Source organism: Hyla sarda, chromosome 8 (genome assembly GCF_029499605.1).
Source record: "Hyla sarda isolate aHylSar1 chromosome 8, aHylSar1.hap1, whole genome shotgun sequence".
In the NCBI taxonomy this organism is placed as follows: Eukaryota; Metazoa; Chordata; class Amphibia; order Anura; family Hylidae; genus Hyla; species Hyla sarda.
The window spans coordinates 174,228,470-174,256,068 of record NC_079196.1 but is presented as its reverse complement, the minus strand read 5'-3'; the positions used below and the strand labels follow the sequence as shown (position 1 = coordinate 174,256,068).

Here is a 27,599-nt window from a genome sequence, read left to right as displayed (position 1 = left end):
TGTATACATCACCCCAGCATAGTCCTCATACACTCCTCACACCTGTATACATCACCCCAGCATAGTCCCAATACAGTACACCCCTCCCACCTGTATACATCACCCCAGCACAGTCCTCATACAGTACACCCCTCACACCTGTATACATCACCCCAGCATAGTCCTCATGCAGTACACCCCTCACACCTGTATACATCACCCCAGCACAGTCCTCATACAGAACACCACTAACACCTTTATACATCACCCCAGCACAGAACTCATACAGTACACCCCTCACACCTGTATACATCAACCCAGCACAGTCCTTAAACAGTACACCCCTCACACCTGTATACATCACCCAGCATACTCCCTATACAGTACACTCCTTACACCTGTATAGTTCAGTCCAGCACAGTCCCCATACAGTACACCCCTCACATCTATATAGTTCACTACAGCATAATCCTCATACAGTACACCCCTCATACCGTTATACATCACCCCAGCACAGTCTCCATACAGTACACCCCTCACACCTGTATACATCACCCCAGCATAGTCCTTATACACTCCTCACACCTGTATACATCACCCCAGCATAGTCCCAATACAGTACACCCCTCACACCTTTATAGATCACCCCAGCACAATCCCTATACAGTACACCCCTCCCACCTGTATACATTACTACAGCACAGTCCTCATACAATACACCCCTCATACCTGTATACATCACCCCAGCATAGTCCCTATACATTACACCCCTCACACATGTATACATCACCCCATCAGTCCCTAAACAGTACACCCCTCACACCTGTATACATCACCCCAGCACAGTCCCTATACAGTACACCCCTCACACCTGTATGCATTACCCCAGCACAGTCGAAATACAGTACACCCCTCACACCTGTATACATCACCCCAGTACAGTCCTCATACAGTACACCCCTCACACCTGTATACATTACCCCAGCACAGTCCCAATACAGTACACCCCTCACACCTGTATACATCACCCCAGCACAGTCCTCATACAGTACACCCCTCACACCTGTATACATCACCCCAGCACAGTCCCCATACAGTACACCCCTCACACCTGTATGCATTACCCCAGCACAGTCCTCATACAGTACACCCCTCACACCTGTATATATTACCCCAGTACAGTCCTCATACAGTACACTCCTCACACCTGTATAGATTACCCCAGCACAGTCCTCATACAGTACACCCCTCATGTCTGTATAGATTACCCCAGCATATTCCTCATACAGTACATCCCTCACAACTGTATAGATCACCCCAGCACAGTCCTCATACAGTACACCCCTCACACATGTATACATTACTACAGCACAGTCCTCATACAATACACCCCTCACACCTGTATACATCACCCCAGCACAGTCCTCATACAGAACACCACTAACACCTTTATACATCACCCCAGCACAGAACTCATACAGTACACCCCTCACACCTGTATACATCAACCCAGCACAGTCCTTAAACAGTACACCCCTCACACCTGTATACATCACCCAGCATACTCCCTATACAGTACACTCCTTACACCTGTATAGTTCAGTCCAGCACAGTCACCATACAGTACACCCCTCACATCTATATAGTTCACTACAGCATAATCCTCATACACTCCTCACACCTGTATACATCACCCCAGCATAGTCCCAATACAGTACACCCCTCACACCTGTATCCATCACCCCAGCATAGTCCTCATACACTCCTCACACCTGTATACATCACCCCAGCATAGTCCCAATACAGTACACCCCTCACACCTTTATACATTACTACAGCACAGTCCTCATACAATACACCCCTCATACCTGTATACATCACCCCAGCATAGTCCCTATACATTACACCCCTCACACATGTATACATCACCCCATCACAGTCCCTAAACAGTACACCCCTCACACCTGTATACATCACCCCAGCACAGTCCCTATACAGTACACCGCTCACAATTGTATACATCACCCCAGCACAGTCGAAATACAGTACACCCCTCACACCTGTATACATCACCCCAGCACAGTCCCCATACAGTACACCCCTCACACCTGTATGCATTACCCCAGCACAGTCCTCATACAGTACACCCCTCACACCTGTATATATTACCCCAGTACAGTCCCAATACAGTACACCCCTCACACCTGTATACATCACCCCAGCACAGTCCTCATACAGTACACTCCTCACACCTGTATAGATTACCCCAGCACAGTCCTCATACAGTACACCCCTCATGTCTGTATAGATTACCCCAGCATATTCCTCATACAGTACATCCCTCACAACTGTATAGATCACCCCAGCACAGTCCTCATACAGTACACCCCTCACACCTGTATACATCACCCCAGCACAGTCCCCATACAGTACACCCCTCACACCTGTATGCATTACCCCAGCACAGTCCTCATACAGTACACCCCTCACACCTGTATATATTACCCCAGTACAGTCCCAATACAGTACACCCCTCACACCTGTATACATCACCCCAGCACAGTCCTCATACAGTACACTCCTCACACCTGTATAGATTACCCCAGCACAGTCCTCATACAGTACACCCCTCATGTCTGTATAGATTACCCCAGCATATTCCTCATACAGTACATCCCTCACAACTGTATAGATCACCCCAGCACAGTCCTCATACAGTACACCCCTCACACATGTATACATTACTACAGCACAGTCCTCATACAATACACCCCTCACACCTGTATACATCACCCCAGCACAGTCCTCATACAGAACACCACTAACACCTTTATACATCACCCCAGCACAGAACTCATACAGTACACCCCTCACACCTGTATACATCAACCCAGCACAGTCCTTAAACAGTACACCCCTCACACCTGTATACATCACCCAGCATACTCCCTATACAGTACACTCCTTACACCTGTATAGTTCAGTCCAGCACAGTCACCATACAGTACACCCCTCACATCTATATAGTTCACTACAGCATAATCCTCATACACTCCTCACACCTGTATACATCACCCCAGCATAGTCCCAATACAGTACACCCCTCACACCTGTATCCATCACCCCAGCATAGTCCTCATACACTCCTCACACCTGTATACATCACCCCAGCATAGTCCCAATACAGTACACCCCTCACACCTTTATACATTACTACAGCACAGTCCTCATACAATACACCCCTCATACCTGTATACATCACCCCAGCATAGTCCCTATACATTACACCCCTCACACATGTATACATCACCCCATCACAGTCCCTAAACAGTACACCCCTCACACCTGTATACATCACCCCAGCACAGTCCCTATACAGTACACCGCTCACAATTGTATACATCACCCCAGCACAGTCCCTATACAGTACACACCTCACACCTGTATACATTACTACAACACAGTCTCAATACAGTACACCCCTCACACCTGTATACATCACCCCGGTACAGTCCTTATACAGTACACCCCTCACACCTGTATACGTCACCCCAGTACAGTCCTCATACAGTACACTCCTCACACCTGTATACATCACCCCAGCATAGTCCCAATACAGTACACCACTCACACCTGTATACATCACCCCAGTACAGTCCCAATGCAACACACCCCTCACACCTGTATACATCACCCCAGCATAGTCCTCATACAGTACACCCCTCACACCTGTATACATCACCCCAGCACAGTCCTCATACAGTACACCCCTTACACCTGTATACATCACCCCAGCACAGTCCTCATACAGTACACCCCTCACACCTGTATACATCACACCAGCATAGTCCTCATACACTCCTCACACCTGTATACATCACCCCAGCATAGTCCCAATACAGTACACCCCTCACACTTGTATACATCACCCCAGTACAGTCCTTATACAGTACACCCCTCACACCTGTATACGTCACCCCAGTAAAGTCCTCATACAGTACACCCCTCACACCTGTATACATCACCCCAGCATAGTCCTGATACACTCCTCACACCTTTATACATCACCCCAGCATAGTCCCAATACAATACACCACTCACACCTGTATACATCACCCCAGTACAGTTATCATACAGTACACCCCTCACACCTGTATATATTACCCCAGTACAGTCCTCATACAGTACACCCCTCACACCTGTATACATTAACCCAGCACAATCCTCATACAGTACACCCCTCACACCTGTATACATTACCCCAGCACAGTCCCAATACAATACACCCCTCAAACCTGTATACATCACCCCAGCATAGTCCTCATACAGTACACCCCTTACACCTGTATACATCACCCCAGTACAGTCCTCATACAGTACACCCCTCACACCTGTATACATCACCCCAGCATAGTCCTCATACACTCCTCACACCTGTATACATCACCCCAGCATAGTCCCAATACAGTACACCCCTCACACCTGTATACATCACCCCAGTACAGTTCTCATACAGTACACCACTCACACCTGTATACATCACCCCAGTACAGTCATCATACAGTACACCCCTCACACCTGTATATTACCCCAGTACAGTCCTCATACACTCCTCACACCTGTATACATCACCCCAGCATAGTCCCAATACAGTACACCCCTCACACCTGTATACATCACCCCAGTACAGTTCTCATACAGTACACCACTCACACCTGTATACATCACCCCAGTACAGTCATCATACAGTACACCCCTCACACCTGTATATTACCCCAGTACAGTCCTCATACAGTACACCCCTCTCACCTGTATACATTAACCCAGCACAGTCCCAATACAGTACACCCCTCACACCTGTATACATCACCCCAGTACAGTCCTCATACAGTACACCCCTCACACCTGTATACATCACCCCAGTACAGTCCACCCCTCACACCTGTATACATCACCCCAGCATTGTCCTCATACAGTACACCCCTCACACCTGTATACATCACCCCAGCACAGTCCTCATACAGTACACCCCTCACACCTGTATACATTACCCCAGCACAGTCCCAATACAGTACACCCCTCACACCTGTATACATTACCCCAGCACAGTCCCAATACAATACACCCCTCACACCTGTATACATCACCCCAGTACAGTCCTCATACAGTACACCCCTCACACCTGTATACATCACCCCAGTACAGTCCTCATACAGTACACCCCTCACACCTGTATACATTACTACAGCACAGTCCCAATACAGTACACTCCTCACACCTGTATACATCACCCCAGTACAGTCCTTATACAGTACACCCCTCACACCTGTATACGTCACCCCAATACAGTCCTCATACAGTACACTCCTCACACCTGTATACATCACCCCAGCATAGTCCCAATACAGTACACCACTCACACCTGTATACATCACCCCAGTACAGTCCTCATACAGTACACCCCTCACACCTGTATACATCACCCCAGCACAGTCCCAATACAATACACCCCTCACACCTGTATACATCACCCCAGCATAGTCCTCATACAGTACACCCCTCATACCTGTATACATTACCCCAGCACAGTCCTCATACAGTACACCCCTCACACCTGTATACATTACCCCAGCACAGTCCCAAGACAACACACCCCTCACACCTGTATACATCACCCCAGCATAGTCCTCATACAGTACACCCCTCACACCTGTATACATCACCCCAGCACAGTCCTCATACAGTACACCCCTCACACCTGTATACATCACCCCAGCACAGTCCCAATACAATACACCCCTCACACCTGTATACATCACCCCAGTACAGTCCTCATACAGTACACCCCTCACACCTGTATACATCACCCCAGTACAGTCCTCATACAGTACACCCCTCACACCTGTATACATTACTACAGCACAGTCCCAATACAGTACACTCCTCACACCTGTATACATCACCCCAGTACAGTCCTTATACAGTACACCCCTCACACCTGTATACGTCACCCCAATACAGTCCTCATACAGTACACTCCTCACACCTGTATACATCACCCCAGCATAGTCCCAATACAGTACACCACTCACACCTGTATACATCACCCCAGTACAGTCCTCATACAGTACACCCCTCACACCTGTATACATCACCCCAGCACAGTCCCAATACAATACACCCCTCACACCTGTATACATCACCCCAGCATAGTCCTCATACAGTACACCCCTCATACCTGTATACATTACCCCAGCACAGTCCTCATACAGTACACCCCTCACACCTGTATACATTACCCCAGCACAGTCCCAAGACAACACACCCCTCACACCTGTATACATCACCCCAGCATAGTCCTCATACAGTACACCCCTCACACCTGTATACATCACCCCAGCACAGTCCTCATACAGTACACCCCTCACACCTGTATACATCACCCCAGCACAGTCCTCATACAGTACACCCCTCACACCTGCATACATCACCCCAGTACAGTCCTCATACAGTACATCCCTCACACCTGTATACATCACCCCAGCATAGTCCCAATACAGTACAGCCCTAACACCTGTATACATCACCCCAGTACAGTCCTTATACAGTAGAGCAAAGGAATGAATAGAGTCCAGCTCACATCCCGTGTCGTGCTATGCACGGACCGGTGCCCGGCCAGGCGCCCCGGATACTGGAAATGAAGAAGGAGTCCAGCACTGCAGTGAAGGCAGCTTTATTATGTGAGGAGCAAGCATTAAAAGCACACTAGTCAGACATGTTTCAAGCGCGAACGCTCTTCCTCGGTCACCGAGGAAGAGCGTTCGCGCTTGAAACATGTCTGACTAGTGTGCTTTTAATGCTTGCTCCTCACATAATAAAGCTGCCTTCACTGCAGTGCTGGACTCCTTCTTATACAGTACACCCCTCACACCTGTATACGTCACCCCAGTACAGTCCTCATACAGTACACCTCTCACACCTGTATACATCACCCCAGCACAGTCCTCATACAGTACACCCCTCACACCTGTATACATCACCCCAGCACAGTCCTCATACAGTACACCCCTCACACCTGCATACATCACCCCAGTACAGTCCTCATACAGTACATCCCTCACACCTGTATACATCACCCCAGCATAGTCCCAATACAGTACACCCCTAACACCTGTATACATCACCCCAGTACAGTCCTTATACAGTAGAGCAAAGGAATGAAGAGAGTCCAGCTCACATCCCGTGTCGTGCTATGCACGGACCGGTGCCCGGCCAGGCGCCCCGGATACTGGAAATGAAGAAGGAGTCCAGCACTGCAGTGAAGGCAGCTTTATTATGTGAGGAGCAAGCATTAAAAGCACACTAGTCAGACATGTTTCAAGCGCGAACGCTCTTCCTCGGTCACCGAGGAAGAGCGTTCGCGCTTGAAACATGTCTGACTAGTGTGCTTTTAATGCTTGCTCCTCACATAATAAAGCTGCCTTCACTGCAGTGCTGGACTCCTTCTTATACAGTACACCCCTCACACCTGTATACGTCACCCCAGTACAGTCCTCATACAGTACACCTCTCACACCTGTATACATCACCCCAGCATAGTCCTCATACACTCCTCACACCTGTATACATCACCCCAGCATTGTCCCAATACAGTACACCACTCACACCTGTATACATCACCCCAGTACAGTTATCATACAGTACACCCCTCACACCTGTATATATTACCCCAGTACAGTCCTCATACAGTACACCTCTCACACCTGTATACATTAACCCAGCACAGTCCTCATACAGTACACCACTCACACCTGTATATATCACCCCAGCACAGTCCCAATGCAACACACCCCTCACACCTGTATACATCACCCCAGCACAGTCCTCATACAGTACACCCCTCACACCTGTATACATCACCCCAGCACAGTCCTCATACAGTACACCCCTCACACCTGTATACATCACCCCAGCACAGTCCTCATATAGTACACCCCTCACACCTGCATACATCACCCCAGTACAGTCCTCATACAGTACACCCCTCACACCTGTATACATCACCCCAGCATAGTCCTCATACACTCCTCACACCTGTATACATCACCCCAGCATAGTCCCAATACAGTACACCCCTCACACCTGTATACATGACCCCAGTACAGTCCTTATACAGTACACCCCTCACACCTGTATACGTCACCCCAGTACAGTCCTCATACAGTACACCCCTCACACCTGTATACATCACCCCAGCATAGTCCTGATACACTCCTCACACCTGTATACATCACCCCAGCATAGTCCCAATACAATACACCACTCACACCTGTATACATCACCCCAGTACAGTTATCATACAGTACACCCCTCACACCTGTATATATTACCCCAGTACAGTCCTCATACAGTACACCCCTCACACCTGTATACATTAACCCAGCACAATCCTCATACAGTACACCCCTCACACCTGTATACATTACCCCAGCACAGTCCCAATACAATACACCCCTCAAACCTGTATACATCACCCCAGCATAGTCCTCATACAGTACACCCCTTACACCTGTATACATCACCCCAGTACAGTCCTCATACAGTACACCCCTCACACCTGTATACATCACCCCAGCATAGTCCTCATACACTCCTCACACCTGTATACATCACCCCAGCATAGTCCCAATACAGTACACCCCTCACACCTGTATACATCACCCCAGTACAGTTCTCATACAGTACACCACTCACACCTGTATACATCACCCCAGTACAGTCATCATACAGTACACCCCTCACACCTGTATATTACCCCAGTACAGTCCTCATACAGTACACCCCTCTCACCTGTATACATTAACCCAGCACAGTCCCAATACAGTACACCCCTCACACCTGTATACATCACCCCAGTACAGTCCTCATACAGTACACCCCTCACACCTGTATACATCACCCCAGTACAGTCCACCCCTCACACCTGTATACATCACCCCAGCATTGTCCTCATACAGTACACCCCTCACACCTGTATACATCACCCCAGCACAGTCCTCATACAGTACACCCCTCACACCTGTATACATTACCCCAGCACAGTCCCAATACAGTACACCCCTCACACCTGTATACATTACCCCAGCACAGTCCCAATACAATACACCCCTCACACCTGTATACATCACCCCAGTACAGTCCTCATACAGTACACCCCTCACACCTGTATACATCACCCCAGTACAGTCCTCATACAGTACACCCCTCACACCTGTATACATTACTACAGCACAGTCCCTATACAGTACACTCCTCACACCTGTATACATCACCCCAGTACAGTCCTTATACAGTACACCCCTCACACCTGTATACGTCACCCCAATACAGTCCTCATACAGTACACTCCTCACACCTGTATACATCACCCCAGCATAGTCCCAATACAGTACACCACTCACACCTGTATACATCACCCCAGTACAGTCCTCATACAGTACACCCCTCACACCTGTATACATCACCCCAGCACAGTCCCAATACAATACACCCCTCACACCTGTATACATCACCCCAGCATAGTCCTCATACAGTACACCCCTCATACCTGTATACATTACCCCAGCACAGTCCTCATACAGTACACCCCTCACACCTGTATACATTACCCCAGCACAGTCCCAAGACAACACACCCCTCACACCTGTATACATCACCCCAGCATAGTCCTCATACAGTACACCCCTCACACCTGTATACATCACCCCAGCACAGTCCTCATACAGTACACCCCTCACACCTGTATACATCACCCCAGCACAGTCCTCATACAGTACACCCCTCACACCTGCATACATCACCCCAGTACAGTCCTCATACAGTACATCCCTCACACCTGTATACATCACCCCAGCATAGTCCCAATACAGTACAGCCCTAACACCTGTATACATCACCCCAGTACAGTCCTTATACAGTAGAGCAAAGGAATGAAGAGAGTCCAGCTCACATCCCGTGTCGTGCTATGCACGGACCGGTGCCCGGCCAGGCGCCCCGGATACTGGAAATGAAGAAGGAGTCCAGCACTGCAGTGAAGGCAGCTTTATTATGTGAGGAGCAAGCATTAAAAGCACACTAGTCAGACATGTTTCAAGCGCGAACGCTCTTCCTCGGTCACCGAGGAAGAGCGTTCGCGCTTGAAACATGTCTGACTAGTGTGCTTTTAATGCTTGCTCCTCACATAATAAAGCTGCCTTCACTGCAGTGCTGGACTCCTTCTTATACAGTACACCCCTCACACCTGTATACGTCACCCCAGTACAGTCCTCATACAGTACACCTCTCACACCTGTATACATCACCCCAGCACAGTCCTCATACAGTACACCCCTCACACCTGTATACATCACCCCAGCACAGTCCTCATACAGTACACCCCTCACACCTGCATACATCACCCCAGTACAGTCCTCATACAGTACATCCCTCACACCTGTATACATCACCCCAGCATAGTCCCAATACAGTACACCCCTAACACCTGTATACATCACCCCAGTACAGTCCTTATACAGTAGAGCAAAGGAATGAAGAGAGTCCAGCTCACATCCCGTGTCGTGCTATACACGGACCGGTGCCCGGCCAGGCGCCCCGGATACTGGAAATGAAGAAGGAGTCCAGCACTGCAGTGAAGGCAGCTTTATTATGTGAGGAGCAAGCATTAAAAGCACACTAGTCAGACATGTTTCAAGCGCGAACGCTCTTCCTCGGTCACCGAGGAAGAGCGTTCGCGCTTGAAACATGTCTGACTAGTGTGCTTTTAATGCTTGCTCCTCACATAATAAAGCTGCCTTCACTGCAGTGCTGGACTCCTTCTTATACAGTACACCCCTCACACCTGTATACGTCACCCCAGTACAGTCCTCATACAGTACACCTCTCACACCTGTATACATCACCCCAGCATAGTCCTCATACACTCCTCACACCTGTATACATCACCCCAGCATTGTCCCAATACAGTACACCACTCACACCTGTATACATCACCCCAGTACAGTTATCATACAGTACACCCCTCACACCTGTATATATTACCCCAGTACAGTCCTCATACAGTACACCTCTCACACCTGTATACATTAACCCAGCACAGTCCTCATACAGTACACCACTCACACCTGTATATATCACCCCAGCACAGTCCCAATGCAACACACCCCTCACACCTGTATACATCACCCCAGCACAGTCCTCATACAGTACACCCCTCACACCTGTATACATCACCCCAGCACAGTCCTCATACAGTACACCCCTCACACCTGTATACATCACCCCAGCACAGTCCTCATATAGTACACCCCTCACACCTGCATACATCACCCCAGTACAGTCCTCATACAGTACACCCCTCACACCTGTATACATCACCCCAGCATAGTCCTCATACACTCCTCACACCTGTATACATCACCCCAGCATAGTCCCAATACAGTACACCCCTCACACCTGTATACATGACCCCAGTACAGTCCTTATACAGTACACCCCTCACACCTGTATACGTCACCCCAGTACAGTCCTCATACAGTACACCCCTCACACCTGTATACATCACCCCAGCATAGTCCTGATACACTCCTCACACCTGTATACATCACCCCAGCATAGTCCCAATACAATACACCACTCACACCTGTATACATCACCCCAGTACAGTTATCATACAGTACACCCCTCACACCTGTATATATTACCCCAGTACAGTCCTCATACAGTACACCCCTCACACCTGTATACAATAACCCAGCACAGTCCTCATACAGTACACCACTCACACCTGTATACATCACCCCAGTACAGTCCTCATACAGTACACCCCTCACACCTGTATACATCACCCCAGTACAGTCCTCATACAGTACACCCCTCACACCTGTATACATTACCCCAGCACAGTCCTCATACAGTACACCCCTCACACCTGTATACATCACCCCAGTACAGTCCTCATACAGTACACCACTCACACCTGTATACATCACCCCAGTACAGTCATCATACAGTACACCCCTCACACCTGTATATTACCCCAGCACAGTCCTCATACAGTACACCCCTCACACCTGTATACAATAACCCAGCACAGTCCTCATACAGTACACCCCTCACACCTGTATACATCACCCCAGTACAGTCCTCATACAGTACACCCCTCACACCTGTATACATTACCCCAGCACAGTCCTCATACAGTACACCCCTCACACCTGTATACATTAACCCAGCACAGTCCCAATACAATACACCCCTCACACCTGTATACATTACCCCAGCACAGTCCCAATACAATACACCCCTCACACCTGTATACATCACCCCAGTACAGTCCTCATACAGTACACCCCTCACACCTGTATACATTAACCCAGCACAGTCCCAATACAATACACCCCTCACACCTGTATACATTACCCCAGCACAGTCCCAATACAATACACCCCTCACACCTGTATACATCACCCCAGTACAGTCCTCATACAGTACACTCCTCACACCTGTATACATCACCCCAGTACAGTCCTCATACAGTACACTCCTCACACCTGTATAGATCACCCCAGTACAGTCCTCATACAGTACACCCCTCACACCTGTATACGTCACCCCAGTACAGTCCTCATACAGTACACTCCTCACACCTGTATACATCACCCCAGCATAGTCCTCATACAATACACCCCTCACACCTGTATACATCACCCCAGCATAGTCCTCATACAGTACACCCCTCACACCTGTATACATCACCCCAGCACAGTCCTCATACAGTACACCCCTCACACCTGTATACATCACCCCAGCACAGTCCTCATACAGTACACCCCTCACACCTGTATACATCACCCCAGTACAGTCCTCATACAGTACACCCCTCACACCTGTATACATTACCCCAGCATAGTCCTCATACAATACACCCCTCACACCTGTATACATCACCCCAGCATAGTCCTCATACAGTACACCCCTCATACCTGTATACATCACCCCAGCACAGTCCTCATACAATACACCCCTCACACCTGTATACATCACCCCAGCATAGTCCTCATACAGTACACCCCTCACACCTGTATACATCACCCCAGCACAGTCCCAATACAGTACACTCCTCAGACCTGTAGTTACTGTATAAGATCCTCGATACAGGCAACTTCCGGCAGCAGAGATGTTACTGCGTCTCCATAGCGACGGTCCCTCCCATTATTCACCCGGCCCGGGGGTGGGGCGGTTACATCACATAGGGGTATGTGTGTAATATAGAGGGAAGCTCCCCGTTTATATCATTTTTATGATACATTGGTGTGTACTTTTTTCAGAAAACATCTCTTAAAGCCCCAGGGATTAGCTGAGGCTGTGAGGAGAGATGGTACAGCCCGTCTCTGGGCAGAGAACACTACAGCTGAATGGAGCAGAGAGGAAGGCTGAGCACATAGGGACAGATCACACAGTGCGGCTCTACTGGAGAGATCTATAGAATCCTATATATACTACCTACATAGTCACTGTGAGGGGACACATTGTGATAATATATAGAACCCTATATATATTAACTACATAGTCACTGTGAGGGGACACATTGTGATCAATAATATATAGAATCCTATATATACTACCTACATAGTCACTGTGAGGGGACACATTGTGATAATATATAGAACCCTATATATACTACCTACATAGTCACTGTGAGGGGACACATTGTGATCAATAATATATAGAATCCTATATATACTACCTACATAGTCACTGTGAGGTGACACATTGTGATAAATAATATATAGAATCCTATATATACTACCTACATAGTCACTGTGAGGGGACACATTGTGATAATATATAGAACCCTATATATACTACCTACATAGTCACTGTGAGGGGACACATTGTGATAATATATAGAATCCTATATATACTACCTACATAGTCACTGTGAGGTGATACATTGTGATAATATATAGAATCCTATATATACTACCTACAGTCACTGTAAGGGGACACATTGTTAGTAATAATATATAGAATCCTATATATACGACCTACATAGTCACTGTGAGGGGACACATTGTGATAATATATAGAATCCTATATATACTACCTACATAGTCACTGTGAGGGGACACATTGTGATAATATATAGAATCCTATATATACTACCTACAGTCACTGTGAGGGGACACATTGTGATACATAATATATAGAATCCTATAAATACTACTTACATAGTCACTGTGAGGGGACACATTGTGATAATATATAGAATCCTATATATACTACCTACATAGTCACTGTGAGGTGATACATTGTGATAATATATAGAATCCTACATATACTACCTACATAGTCACTGTGAGGGGACACATTGTGAGTAATAATATATAGAATCCTATATATACGACCTACATAGTCACTGTGAGGGGACACATTGTGATAATATATAGAACCCTATATATACTACCTACATAGTCACTGTGAGGGGACACATTGTGATCAATAATATATAGAATCCTATATATGCTACCTACATAGTCACTGTGAGGTGACACATTGTGATAAATAATATATAGAATCCTATATATACTACCTACATAGTCACTGTGAGGGGACACATTGTGATAATATATAGAACCCTATATATACTACCTACATAGTCACTGTGAGGGGACACATTGTGATAATATATAGAATCCTATATATACTACCTACAGTCACTGTGAGGGGACACATTGTGATACATAATATATAGAATCCTATAAATACTACTTACATAGTCACTGTGAGGGGACACATTGTGATAATATATATATAATCCTATATATACTACCTACATAGTCACTGTGAGGGGACACATTGTGATAATATATAGAATCCTATATATACTACCTACATAGTCACTGTGAGGTGATACATTGTGATAATATATAGAATCCTATATATACTACCTACAGTCACTGTAAGGGGACACATTGTTAGTAATAATATATAGAATCCTATATATACGACCTACATAGTCACTGTGAGGGGACACATTGTGATAATATATAGAATCCTATATATACTACTTACATAGTCACTGTGAGGGGACACATTGTGATAATATATAGAATCCTATATATACTACCTACATAGTCACTGTGAGGGGACACATTGTGATAATATATAGAATCCTATATATGCTACCTACAGTCACTGTGAGGGGACACATTGTGATACATAATATATAGAATCCTATAAATACTACTTACATAGTCACTGTGAGGGGACACATTGTGATTATATATAGAACCCTATATATACTACCTACATAGTCACTGTGAGGGGACACATTGTGATAATATAAAGAATCCTATATATACTACCTACATAGTCACTGTGAGGGGACACATTGTGATAATATATAGAATCCTATATATACTACCTACATAGTCACTGTGAGGGGACACATTGTGATAATATATAGAACCCTATATATACTACCTACATAGTCACTGTGAGGGGACACATTGTGATAATATATAGAATCCTATATATACTACCTACATAGTCACTGTGAGGTGACACATTGTGATAATATATAGAATCCTATATATACTACCTACATAGTCACTGTGAGGGGACACATTGTGAGTAATAATATATAGAATCCTATATATACTACCTACATAGTCACTGTGAGGGGACACATTGTGATAATATATAGAATCCTATATATACTACTTACATAGTCACTGTGAGGGGACACATTGTGATAATATATAGAATCCTATATATACTACCTACATAGTCACTGTGAGGGGACACATTGTGATAATATATAGAATCCTATATATACTACCTACATAGTCACTGTGAGGGGACACATTGTGATACATAATATATAGAATCCTATATATACTACCTACATAGTCACTGTGAGGGGACACATTGTGATAATATATAGAATCCTATATATACTACCTACATAGTCACTGTGAGGGGACACATTGTGATAATATATAGAATCCTATATATACTACCTACATAGTCACTGTGAGGGGACACATTGTGATAATATATAGAATCCTATATATACTACCTACAGTCACTGTGAGGGGACACATTGTGATAATATATAGAACCCTATATATACTACTTACATAGTCACTGTGAGGGGATACATTGTGATAATATATAGAACCCTATATATACTACTTACATAGTCACTGTGAGGGGACACATTGTGATAATATATAGAATCCTATATATACTACCTACATAGTCACTGTGAGGGGACACATTATGATACATAATATATAGAATCCTATATATACTACCTACATAGTCACTGTGAGGGGACACATTGTGATAATATATAGAATCCTATATATACTACTTACATAGTCACTGTGAGCGGACACATTGTGATCAATAATATATAGAATCCTATATATACTACCTACATAGTCACTGTGAGGGGACACATTGTGATAATATATAGAATCCTATATATACTACTTACATAGTCACTCTGAGGGGACACATTGTGATAATATATAGAATCCTATATATACTACCTACATAGTCACTGTGAGGTGATACATTGTGATAATATATAGAATCCTATATATACTACCTACATAGTCACTGTGAGGGGACACATTGTGATAATATATAGAATCCTATATATACTACCTACATAGTCACTGTGAGGGGACACATTGTGATAATATATAGAATCCTATATATACTACTTACATAGTCACTGTGAGGGGACACATTGTGATACATAATATATAGAATCCTATATATACTACCTACATAGTCACTGTGAGGTGATACATTGTGATAATATATAGAATCCTATATATACTACCTACATAGTCACTGTGAGGGGACACATTGTGATAATATATAGAATCCTATATATACTACCTACATAGTCACTGTGAGGGGACACATTGTGATAATATATAGAATCCTATATATACTACCTACATAGTAACCGTGAAGGGACACATTGTGATAATATATAGAATCCTATATATACTACCTACAGTCACTGTAAGGGGACACATTGTGATTAATAATATACAGAATCCTATATATACTACCTACATAGTCACTGTGAGGGGACACATTGTGATACATAATATATAGAATCCTATATATACTACCTACATAGTCACTGTGAGGGGACACATTGTGATAATATATAGAATCCTATATATACTACTTACATAGTCACTGTGAGGGGACACATTGTGATTAATAATATATCGAATCCTATATATACTACCTACATAGTCACTGTGAGGGGACACATTGTGATTAATAATATATAGAATCCTATATATACTACCTACATAGTCACTGTGAGGGGACACATTGTGATACATAATATATAGAATCCTATATATACTACCTACATAGTCACTGTGAGGTGACACATTGTGATTAATAATATATAGAATCCTATATATACTACCTACATAGTCACTGTGAGGGGACACATTGTGATAATATATAGAATCCTATATATACTAACTACATAGTCACTGTGAGGGGACACATTGTGATAATATATAGAATCCTATATATACTACCTACATAGTCACTGTGAGGGGACACATTGTGATAATATATAGAATCCTATATATACTACCTACATAGTAACCGTGAAGGGATATATTGTGATAATATATAGAATCCTATATATACTACCTACATAGTCACTGTGAGGTGATACATTGTGATAATATATAGAATCCTATATATACTACCTACATAGTCACTGTGAGGGGACACATTGTGATAATATATAGAATCCTATATATACTACCTACATAGTAACCGTGAAGGGATATATTGTGATAATATATAGAATCCTATATATACTACCTACATAGTCACTGTGAGGGGACACATTGTGACCAATAATATATAGAATCCTATATATACTACCTACAGTCACTGTAAGGGGACACATTGTGATTAATAATATATAGAATCCTATATATACTATCTACATAGTCACTGTGAGGGGACACATTGTGATCAATAATATATAGAATCCTATATATACTACCTACAGTCACTGTGAGGGGACACATTGTGATTAATAATATATAGAATCCTATATATACTACTTACATAGTCACTGTGAGGGGACACATTGTGATAATATATAGAATCCTATATATACTACTTACATAGTCACTGTGAGGGGACACATTGTGATAATATATAGAATCCTATATATACTACCTACATAGTCACTGTGAGGGGACACATTGTGATAATATATAGAATCCTATATATACTACCTACATACTCACTGTGAGGGGACACATTGTGATAATATATAGAATCCTATATATACTACCTACATAGTAACCGTGAAGGGATATATTGTGATAATATATAGAATCCTATATATACTACCTACATAGTCACTGTGAGGTGATACATTGTGATAATATATAGAATCCTATATATACTACCTACATAGTCACTGTGAGGGGACACATTGTGATAATATATAGAATCCTATATATACTACCTACATAGTAACCGTGAAGGGATATATTGTGATAATATATAGAATCCTATATATACTACCTACATAGTCACTGTGAGGGGACACATTGTGACCAATAATATATAGAATCCTATATATACTACCTACAGTCACTGTAAGGGGACACATTGTGATTAATAATATATAGAATCCTATATATACTATCTACATAGTCACTGTGAGGGGACACATTGTGATCAATAATATATAGAATCCTATATATACTACCTACAGTCACTGTGAGGGGACACATTGTGATTAATAATATATAGAATCCTATATATACTACTTACATAGTCACTGTGAGGGGACACATTGTGATAATATATAGAATCCTATATATACTACTTACATAGTCACTGTGAGGGGACACATTGTGATAATATATAGAATCCTATATATACTACCTACATAGTCACTGTGAGGGGACACATTGTGATAATATATAGAATCCTATATATACTACCTACATAGTCACTGTGAGGGGACACATTGTGATAATATATAGAATCCTATATATACTACTTACATAGTCACTGTGAGGGGACACATTGTGATTAATAATATATAGAATCCTATATATACTAACTACATAGTCACTGTGAGGGGACACATTGTGATAATATATAGAATCCTATATATACTACCTACAGTCACTGTGAGGGGACACATTGTGATAATATATAGAACCCTATATATACTACCTACATAGTCACTGTGAGGGGACACATTGTGATAATATATAGAATCCTATATATACCACTTACATAGTCACTGTGAGGGGACACATTGTGATAATATATAGAATCCTATATATACTACCTACATAGTCACTGTGAGGGGACACATTGTGATACATAATATATAGAATCCTATATATACTACCTACATAGTCACTGTGAGGGGACACATTGTGATAATATATAGAATCCTATATATACTACTTACATAGTCACTGTGAGGGGACACATTATGATTAATAATATATAGAATCCTATATATACTACCTACATAGTCACTGTGAGGTGACACATTGTGATAATATATAGAATCCTATATATACTACCTACATAGTCACTGTGAGCGGACACATTGTGATCAATAATATATAGAATCCTATATATACTACTTACATAGTCACTGTGAGGGGACACATTGTGATACATAATATATAGAATCCTATATATACTACCTACATAGTCACTGTGAGGGGACACATTGTGATACATAATATATAGAATCCTATATATACTACCTACATAGTCACTGTGAGGGGACACATTGTGATAATATATAGAATCCTATATATACTACTTACATAGTCACTGTGAGGGGACACATTATGATTAATAATATATAGAATCCTATATATACTACCTACATAGTCACTGTGAGGGGACACATTGTGATAATATATAGAATCCTATATATACTACCTACATAGTCACTGTGAGGGGACACATTGTGATAATATATAGAATCCTATATATACTACCTACATAGTCACTGTGAGCGGACACATTGTGATCAATAATATATAGAATCCTATATATACTACCTACATAGTCACTGTGAGGGGACACATTGTGATAATATATAGAATCCTATATATACTACTTACATAGTCACTGTGAGGGGACACATTGTGATAATATATAGAATCCTATATATACTACCTACATAGTCACTGTGAGGTGATACATTGTGATAATATATAGAATCCTATATATACTACCTACATAGTCACTGTGAGGGGACACATTGTGATACATAATATATAGAATCCTATATATACTACCTACATAGTCACTGTGAGGGGACACATTGTGATAATATATAGAATCCTATATATACTACCTACATAGTCACTGTGAGGGGACACATTGTGATAATATATAGAATCCTATATATACTACCTACATAGTCACTGTGAGGGGACACATTGTGATAATATATAGAATCCTATATATACTACCTACATAGTCACTGTGAGGTGATACATTGTGATAATATATAGAATCCTATATATACTACCTACATAGTCACTGTGAGGGGACACATTGTGATAATATATAGAATCCTATATATACTACCTACATAGTAACCGTGAAGGGATACATTGTGATAATATATAGAATCCTATATATACTACCTACAGTCACTGTAAGGGGACACATTGTGATTAATAATATATAGAATCCTATATATACTACCTACATAGTCACTGTGAGGGGACACATTGTGATAATATATAGAATCCTATATATACTACCTACATAGTCACTGTGAGGGGACACATTGTGATACATAATATATAGAATCCTATATATACTACCTACATAGTCACTGTGAGGGGACACATTGTGATAATATATAGAATCCTATATATACTACTTATATAGTCACTGTGAGGGGACACATTGTGATTAATAATATATAGAATCCTATATATACTACCTACATAGTCACTGTGAGGGGACACATTGTGATTAATAATATATAGAATCCTATATATACTACCTACATAGTCACTGTGAGGGGACACATTGTGATTATATATAGAATCCTATATATACTACCTACATAGTCACTGTGAGGGGACACATTGTGATACATAATATATAGAATCCTATATATACTACTTACATAGTCACTGTGAGGGGACACATTGTGATAATATATAGAACCCTATATATACTACTTACATAGTCACTGTGAGGGGACACATTGTGATAATATATAGAACCCTATATATACTACCTACATAGTCACTGTGAGGGGACACATTGTGATAATATATAGAATCCTATATATACTACCTACATAGTCACTGTGAGGGGACACATTGTGATAATATATAGAATCCTATATATACTACCTACATAGTCACTGTGAGGGGACACATTGTGATAATATATAGAATCCTATATATACTACCTACATAGTCACTGTGAGGGGACACATTGTGATAAATAATATATAGAATCCTATATATACTACCTACATAGTCACTGTGAGGGGACACATTGTGATTAATAATATATAGAATCCTATATATACTACCTACATAGTCACTGTGAGGGGACACATTGTGATCAATAATATATAGAATCCTATATATACTACCTACATAGTCACTGTGAGGGGACACATTGTGATAATATATAGAATCCTATATATACTACTTACATAGTCACTCTGAGGGGACACATTGTGATAATATATAGAATCCTATATATACTACCTACATAGTCACTGTGAGGTGATACATTGTGATAATATATAGAATCCTATATATACTACCTACATAGTCACTGTGAGGGGACACATTGTGATAATATATAGAATCCTATATATACTACCTACATAGTCACTGTGAGGGGACACATTGTGATAATATATAGAATCCTATATATACTACTTACATAGTCACTGTGAGGGGACACATTGTGATACATAATATATAGAATCCTATATATACTACCTACATAGTCACTGTGAGGTGATACATTGTGATAATATATAGAATCCTATATATACTACCTACATAGTCACTGTGAGGGGACACATTGTGATAATATATAGAATCCTATATATACTACCTACATAGTCACTGTGAGGGGACACATTGTGATAAATAATATATAGAATCCTATATATACTACCTACATAGTAACCGTGAAGGGACACATTGTGATAATATATAGAATCCTATATATACTACCTACAGTCACTGTAAGGGGACACATTGTGATTAATAATATACAGAATCCTATATATACTACCTACATAGTCACTGTGAGGGGACACATTGTGATACATAATATATAGAATCCTATATATACTACCTACATAGTCACTGTGAGGGGACACATTGTGATAATATATAGAATCCTATATATACTACTTACATAGTCACTGTGAGGGGACACATTGTGATTAATAATATATCGAATCCTATATATACTACCTACATAGTCACTGTGAGGGGACACATTGTGATTAATAATATATAGAATCCTATATATACTACCTACATAGTCACTGTGAGGGGACACATTGTGATACATAATATATAGAATCCTATATATACTACCTACATAGTCACTGTGAGGTGACACATTGTGATTAATAATATATAGAATCCTATATATACTACCTACATAGTCACTGTGAGGGGACACATTGTGATAATATATAGAATCCTATATATACTAACTACATAGTCACTGTGAGGGGACACATTGTGATAATATATAGAATCCTATATATACTACCTACATAGTCACTGTGAGGGGACACATTGTGATAATATATAGAATCCTATATATACTACCTACATAGTAACCGTGAAGGGATATATTGTGATAATATATAGAATCCTATATATACTACCTACATAGTCACTGTGAGGTGATACATTGTGATAATATATAGAATCCTATATATACTACCTACATAGTCACTGTGAGGGGACACATTGTGATAATATATAGAATCCTATATATACTACCTACATAGTAACCGTGAAGGGATATATTGTGATAATATATAGAATCCTATATATACTACCTACATAGTCACTGTGAGGGGACACATTGTGACCAATAATATATAGAATCCTATATATACTACCTACAGTCACTGTAAGGGGACACATTGTGATTAATAATATATAGAATCCTATATATACTATCTACATAGTCACTGTGAGGGGACACATTGTGATCAATAATATATAGAATCCTATATATACTACCTACAGTCACTGTGAGGGGACACATTGTGATTAATAATATATAGAATCCTATATATACTACTTACATAGTCACTGTGAGGGGACACATTGTGATAATATATAGAATCCTATATATACTACTTACATAGTCACTGTGAGGGGACACATTGTGATAATATATAGAATCCTATATATACTACCTACATAGTCACTGTGAGGGGACACATTGTGATAATATATAGAATCCTATATATACTACCTACATACTCACTGTGAGGGGACACATTGTGATAATATATAGAATCCTATATATACTACCTACATAGTAACCGTGAAGGGATATATTGTGATAATATATAGAATCCTATATATACTACCTACATAGTCACTGTGAGGTGATACATTGTGATAATATATAGAATCCTATATATACTACCTACATAGTCACTGTGAGGGGACACATTGTGATAATATATAGAATCCTATATATACTACCTACATAGTAACCGTGAAGGGATATATTGTGATAATATATAGAATCCTATATATACTACCTACATAGTCACTGTGAGGGGACACATTGTGACCAATAATATATAGAATCCTATATATACTACCTACAGTCACTGTAAGGGGACACATTGTGATTAATAATATATAGAATCCTATATATACTATCTACATAGTCACTGTGAGGGGACACATTGTGATCAATAATATATAGAATCCTATATATACTACCTACAGTCACTGTGAGGGGACACATTGTGATTAATAATATATAGAATCCTATATATACTACTTACATAGTCACTGTGAGGGGACACATTGTGATAATATATAGAATCCTATATATACTACTTACATAGTCACTGTGAGGGGACACATTGTGATAATATATAGAATCCTATATATACTACCTACATAGTCACTGTGAGGGGACACATTGTGATAATATATAGAATCCTATATATACTACCTACATAGTCACTGTGAGGGGACACATTGTGATAATATATAGAATCCTATATATACTACTTACATAGTCACTGTGAGGGGACACATTGTGATTAATAATATATAGAATCCTATATATACTAACTACATAGTCACTGTGAGGGGACACATTGTGATAATATATAGAATCCTATATATACTACCTACAGTCACTGTGAGGGGACACATTGTGATAATATATAGAACCCTATATATACTACCTACATAGTCACTGTGAGGGGACACATTGTGATAATATATAGAATCCTATATATACCACTTACATAGTCACTGTGAGGGGACACATTGTGATAATATATAGAATCCTATATATACTACCTACATAGTCACTGTGAGGGGACACATTGTGATACATAATATATAGAATCCTATATATACTACCTACATAGTCACTGTGAGGGGACACATTGTGATAATATATAGAATCCTATATATACTACTTACATAGTCACTGTGAGGGGACACATTATGATTAATAATATATAGAATCCTATATATACTACCTACATAGTCACTGTGAGGTGACACATTGTGATAATATATAGAATCCTATATATACTACCTACATAGTCACTGTGAGCGGACACATTGTGATCAATAATATATAGAATCCTATATATACTACTTACATAGTCACTGTGAGGGGACACATTGTGATACATAATATATAGAATCCTATATATACTACCTACATAGTCACTGTGAGGGGACACATTGTGATACATAATATATAGAATCCTATATATACTACCTACATAGTCACTGTGAGGGGACACATTGTGATAATATATAGAATCCTATATATACTACTTACATAGTCACTGTGAGGGGACACATTATGATTAATAATATATAGAATCCTATATATACTACCTACATAGTCACTGTGAGGGGACACATTGTGATAATATATAGAATCCTATATATACTACCTACATAGTCACTGTGAGGGGACACATTGTGATAATATATAGAATCCTATATATACTACCTACATAGTCACTGTGAGCGGACACATTGTGATCAATAATATATAGAATCCTATATATACTACCTACATAGTCACTGTGAGGGGACACATTGTGATAATATATAGAATCCTATATATACTACTTACATAGTCACTGTGAGGGGACACATTGTGATAATATATAGAATCCTATATATACTACCTACATAGTCACTGTGAGGTGATACATTGTGATAATATATAGAATCCTATATATACTACCTACATAGTCACTGTGAGGGGACACATTGTGATACATAATATATAGAATCCTATATATACTACCTACATAGTCACTGTGAGGGGACACATTGTGATAATATATAGAATCCTATATATACTACCTACATAGTCACTGTGAGGGGACACATTGTGATAATATATAGAATCCTATATATACTACCTACATAGTCACTGTGAGGGGACACATTGTGATAATATATAGAATCCTATATATACTACCTACATAGTCACTGTGAGGTGATACATTGTGATAATATATAGAATCCTATATATACTACCTACATAGTCACTGTGAGGGGACACATTGTGATAATATATAGAATCCTATATATACTACCTACATAGTAACCGTGAAGGGATACATTGTGATAATATATAGAATCCTATATATACTACCTACAGTCACTGTAAGGGGACACATTGTGATTAATAATATATAGAATCCTATATATACTACCTACATAGTCACTGTGAGGGGACACATTGTGATAATATATAGAATCCTATATATACTACCTACATAGTCACTGTGAGGGGACACATTGTGATACATAATATATAGAATCCTATATATACTACCTACATAGTCACTGTGAGGGGACACATTGTGATAATATATAGAATCCTATATATACTACTTATATAGTCACTGTGAGGGGACACATTGTGATTAATAATATATAGAATCCTATATATACTACCTACATAGTCACTGTGAGGGGACACATTGTGATTAATAATATATAGAATCCTATATATACTACCTACATAGTCACTGTGAGGGGACACATTGTGATTATATATAGAATCCTATATATACTACCTACATAGTCACTGTGAGGGGACACATTGTGATACATAATATATAGAATCCTATATATACTACTTACATAGTCACTGTGAGGGGACACATTGTGATAATATATAGAACCCTATATATACTACTTACATAGTCACTGTGAGGGGACACATTGTGATAATATATAGAACCCTATATATACTACCTACATAGTCACTGTGAGGGGACACATTGTGATAATATATAGAATCCTATATATACTACCTACATAGTCACTGTGAGGGGACACATTGTGATAATATATAGAATCCTATATATACTACCTACATAGTCACTGTGAGGGGACACATTGTGATAATATATAGAATCCTATATATACTACCTACATAGTCACTGTGAGGGGACACATTGTGATAAATAATATATAGAATCCTATATATACTACCTACATAGTCACTGTGAGGGGACACATTGTGATTAATAATATATAGAATCCTATATATACTACCTACATAGTCACTGTGAGGGGACACATTGTGATCAATAATATATAGAATCCTATATATACTACCTACATAGTCACTGTGAGCGGACACATTGTGATCAATAATATATAGAATCCTATATATACTACCTACATAGTCACTGTGAGGGGACACATTGTGATCAATAATATATAGAATCCTATATATACTACCTACATAGTCACTGTGAGGGGACACATTGTGATCAATAATATACACCTACGGGGAGATTTATCAAAACCTGTGTAGGGGAAGAGTGGTGCAGTTGCCCATGGCAACCAATCATATTGCTTCTTTCAATTTCCACAGGCCTCTTTAGAAATGAAAGAAGCAATCTGATAGGTTGCTATGGGCTACTGCACCACTCTTCCTCTGCACATTTATTGATTAATCTCCCCCCTAGAATATAAATCTATCTGCTCCTACCCTAATGATTCTCATTACCAATGGCCAGGGAAGTGTTTCTCAACAAAGGTGCCTCCCGCTGTTGTAAAACTACAACCCTCTGCATGCCCGAACAGCCTTCGGCTGTCCGGGCATGCTGGAAGTTGTAGTTTTGCAACAGCTGGAGGCACCCTGGTTGGTAAAACACTGGGCCAGGGATTTACTAAGAATTCACATTAATATTAGTATAGTGAAACCTTCCACCCAAAATGCATCAAAAAGTG

At 40.9% G+C, this 27,599-nt stretch overlaps 1 protein-coding gene across 7 annotated transcripts in view; it reads right to left on the bottom strand.

Annotated features, from left to right (window-relative positions):
* Positions 1-27,599, bottom strand: part of VWA3A (von Willebrand factor A domain containing 3A) — a 247,492-nt gene that overhangs the window by 193,376 nt on the left and 26,517 nt on the right. For 2 of the 7 annotated variants that reach the window (XM_056534786.1, XM_056534790.1), the window contains exon 1: positions 13,164-13,236. The exons of the other annotated variants lie outside the window; for them this stretch is intronic. The gene's annotated coding sequence lies outside the window, so the exon portion shown is untranslated. Of the gene's footprint in view, positions 1-13,163; positions 13,237-27,599 lie in introns of those variants that run through there. 7 annotated transcript variants of the gene reach the window in all.